Genomic DNA, 4429 nt, shown 5'->3' on the forward strand with positions numbered 1-4429 from the left:
AGAGCGGTGTGCTACCTCGTTCAAGTTAATGAGGCCCTCATCGGTGGGGGTGGCGACGTGCGCTGGAAACCATATGATCGCGTTGTTATCGAAATGCTGTCGACCAGCTTTCCTTAGAATCTGGAGAGCTTCGGAGGAAATGCGCCCCCGCGCGTAGTTGCGAACTGCGGATTGTGAGTCGCTAAAAGCAACCTCGCAGATGGGGTCGGTAAGCGCAAGCGCAATCGCTACCTCTTCCGCTGTTTCGGGTTATTCCGTTGCGACACTACACGCGTGCGTAAGCCGGGAGCTAACGTCTACGACTACCGCCGTGAACCGGTGTTCTCGTGCGTATTCTGCGGCGTCTACAAAGCGCGTAGTCCTCTTTCCACCCAAGGAGCGCAGCAGTGCCTTGGCACGGGCCTGGCGTCGGCTCCGATTAAATTAGGGTTGCATGTTTCGAGGTATAGAGGCGACAATCAGCGTGTCGCTGAGGTCGGGTAGAATGACCTGTTTCTGACCGTGTTGGTCGTGGTAGTTGAAGCCGAGTTTCTGCAGGATGTACCGGCCCGTGGCTGTCAGAGACATGCGTTCGAGTTGAGAGGTTCTTTGCACATCCACGATTTCCTCAAGCGTGTTGTATACCCCCAGCTGCAGCAGACGAGCAGTGCTTGTGGACTCCGGTAGGCCAAGGGCAATCTTGTAAGTCTTTCGTGTAAGGGTGTTGATTTTCTCCCTTTCAGTGACATTCCAGTTGTGGAAGGCAGCCACATAAGTGATGTGACTGATTGCGAAAGAGTGTATGAGGCGCATGACGCTGTCCTTGCCCGTGTGCTTGTTTGTAATGCGTTTGATCAGGCGGGTAGCCGCTGTAACCTTGCCTTCGATTTTGCGAATAGCTTCTATGTTTGACCCGTTGGCTGTTATATGCATGCCTAGGATGCGTATCTTCGGGACTCGGGGAATGCAGGAGCCGTCTTGCGTATAGAGGATTATGTCGTCACATTGGCGCGATTCGGCTGTAGGCTCGGGCCGGAGGTGCGGGCGGTAGACGAGCAGCTCCGATTTCAGTGGAGATAGTCGGAGACCTGTGTCTTGGAGGTAGGTTTCGACTGCAGGGACCGCTGCTTGTAAGGTGCATTCTATCTGACCGTCACTGCCCTTGTTGACCCACAGGGTGATGTCATCTGCGTACAAGGCGTGATGGAGGCCATCGATCTCGTCGAGGTAGGCCGGGAGACCCAGCATCACGAGGTTGAGAAGGAGCGGGGATATGACCGATCCTTGAGGAGTGCCGGTGCTTCCTAGTGTATGTTCGTCGGATGTCATGCTGCCGACCGCGAGGTTGACTGTGCGGCGCGACAGGAAGTCTCTGACGTAGTTGTAGCTTCGCTCACCGAAGTTGAGCTTGTTTATGCGGCTCAGGATTGCTGCATGTGCTACATTGTCAAATGCCTTTTCCACATCTAGGCCGAGGATGGCCCGGTTGCCACTAGTTGGGTCATTGATAATCTGGTGGTAGAGCTGGAGCATGACGTTTTGAGTGGAGAGGTGTGACCGGAAGCCCACCATAGTGGGAGGGTAGGCTCCAGTGTCCCGAGGTGGTGGTTGATGCGGGAGAGGAACGCGTGTTCCATCACCTTGCCAACGCAGGATGTGAGGGAAATGGACCGCAAGTGATAGAGGCTTGACGGCTTGCCTGGCTTCGGTATCAAGACTGCTTTAGAGCATTTCCACGCCTTTGGGATGCGACCTGCTCGCCAGCATTTGCTGATGTATGCCGTAAGAGCGGTTATCGAGGCATCATCGAGGTTTCTCAGTCTTGCTCGTAACCTTGTCGGAACCAGGTGCTGATTTGCCATTAAGGTCGTGGAGAGCTGCGCGGATCTCTGACTCGTGAAATTCTTCATCGAGTGTTACATTTGTGTCTCCAGTGTAATCTCCGTGTTGAACATCGGGCCGTTGAGGGAAGTACTTGGCTAGCAGGCGTCACGACCTGTTGATCACTAGTGGTAGCCTGTTCCTTGTGCAAAAGGCGTTGCACGTTTGCTCGCTGAGCAGACTTGCTCTGCGTTTCCCCCAAGAGGTGACGGAGACGCCACGTGCTTCCATTGTGGAGCTGCCCATCGACTGCGTTGCAGATGTCATACCACTGTTGGCGGCTTAAGGTCCGGCAATGTTCTTCCAGCTGGCGATTGATATGTGCTATCTTCCTACGAAGCTTTCGTTGTGCCTTTGCTTCTTCCATCTTGCGTTTAGTGATGTCTTGGCTTCCCAGAGGTGGGCTAGTCGGCTGTGGATCTTGTCAACCTGGACTTCGGGTGCGAGCGTCTGCGTCGCCTTGTTCATGGCGTCGTTGAGCGTCTCCATCCATGCCTCGATGTCATCGATGTTCTCCTCGCCTCTCTGTTCAACTGGCTGCTTTCGCAATTTGTCCCAGTCAGTCCATTTGAACAGCTTAGGAAAGGGGGGTGTACCCGCCTGAGGAATTCGTGTTTCTATGATCATGTGGTCACTACCGAGATCTTCAAAGGTATTGCGCCACATTGCTTGAGGGATGTTACGGAGCGCCGTCACGTCTGGTGTCGTGTCACGTGCCGTAGAGGTGCCCGTGCGGGTCGGCGCCGTGGGATCGGTAATATGAGTTAATTCGGCATCATGCAGGTCCTGCCACAGGCGTCGACCTTTGGCGGTAGTGTAGCCATAGCCCCAGGCCTCGTTCGGGGCGTTAAAATCTCCCCCCACCAGAAACGGGTTTGCGCCCGCGAAGGCATGCGCCCCTCGGAACAGAGAGAGGAAACGAGCCCGTGAGTGAGCCGGATTACTATATACGTTGAGGAGAAATACACTGTGGTTGCGTGTTCTATTGGGAAGGAGCTCTACAAGCATGTTTTCCGCATGTGTGCCGCTTACGCTGTGTTCTTGCACTAGTATCCCTTTCCGAATTAAAATTGCAAGTCCGCGATCAACGGTAATCGGCGAGGCATTCGCAGTGTAACCTGGAAGCTTTGGTACGGTACCTACTGTTTCTTGTACTATTATGATGTCGGGTTTGGGTTGCGCGTGTCGGACCTATTGCTGCAGCAGTGGTTGCTTCTTTAGTGAAGCCCCGACAGTTCCACTGCCACACCACAACCTCGTTAGTGGGGCTGGCCATCGTGGTGCTGTACTTGTGCGTTACCTGAAGCAAGGCTAGGGTGAATGACTGTAGGGCCCATGGTGGGCATCATTTCCATGCCTGGGCGAAGACCTGTGTGAGTCTCCATTTTGTCTATAAGGGTTTCAACGCTGTCTGTTCGAGCAGTGAGGTTATTGACCGCAACGCCGATGTTGCGGATCCCGATTTGAATTTCTGAAAGCAGCTTCCTCATTTCTTCTTGTTCTTTCCGCCAGTCATTTATCGTGACATGTGCTTTGCGCCAATCACTTACTGCTGATTCGAGGTTCTCGAGCTGTTGAGACTCGGAACTGGCCGGCGCGCGTTTCTTTGTGGGCGTCGCCGCACTGTCGTTACCGCTCGTGACGGGAGTCGGGACTAAAGCAGGTTTAGGTGTAGATGTCTGCGCCATCCACTGTTTAATCTCTCGAATTTCTTGGGTTAATTGTAGCACGACCGTCCGTAACTGTGCGTTCTCGCGCTGCATCGCTTCTAATGCCACATCTCTAGGGTCCCTTTTATTATTGGGTTCTGAGGCAGTAGCTCCCTGAGCCTTGCGTCTCAGCGAGCTCTTAACCGCATCTGCCCAGCTCACCTTGTCAGGTAGGTCCGAATCTTGCTGGCCGGCTTGCTTCGGACGCCGAGAGCTCGAACGGCCACGGCTCGGCCCGGGGGTTTTGCTGCGTGCCCGGCTCCGATACCTGCTCTGCCGGCGGGATAGAGGCCCCGCAGCCGAGCGAGACCGGGCCCTGCCTCGAGAGCGGGAGCGGAAGGCAGGTGGGAAATGTTCATCGTAGTTCTATTGCTGTAGCTCGAGGGCGGCCTCCGCCGCTGCCCTCTGTCGGTCTCCGCGTCGTTTCTTAACAAGATAGGGGGTCTTGAATCGAGCCTTGCAGGTCTTGTCCGCAGTGGGATGCGCTCCCCCACAAAGGTGACACCTTGGCGTGCATGTGTGATTGGGGTCTGGGTTCGAGGCTCCGCAGCCTCTGCACACACGGTCTTGGGGGTTCGGGCAGACGTCCATGCGATGGCCGACGCGTCCGCACTGGTGGCACACGTCAATCTGCTTTCTGTACAAGGTACACCTGAGCATAGCACCCCCGTAGTAGACCCACGTTGGTACTCGACCACCATCGAAGGCGATGATGACCGACGTGGTCTTGCTGAGTCTTTTGGCCGCTAAGGCATTCGGGTTCCTCTTGTTGACGATATTGAGGTGAATGTCCTTCGCGTCTTCTTCGAGAGGAATGCCTTTGACTGTATAGTCGGGCGCAGTTTCATATGCCCGTATCT

The sequence above is a fragment of the Dermacentor variabilis genome, unplaced genomic scaffold, assembly GCF_050947875.1.
Source record: "Dermacentor variabilis isolate Ectoservices unplaced genomic scaffold, ASM5094787v1 scaffold_21, whole genome shotgun sequence".
NCBI lineage: Eukaryota > Metazoa > Arthropoda > Arachnida > Ixodida > Ixodidae > Dermacentor > Dermacentor variabilis.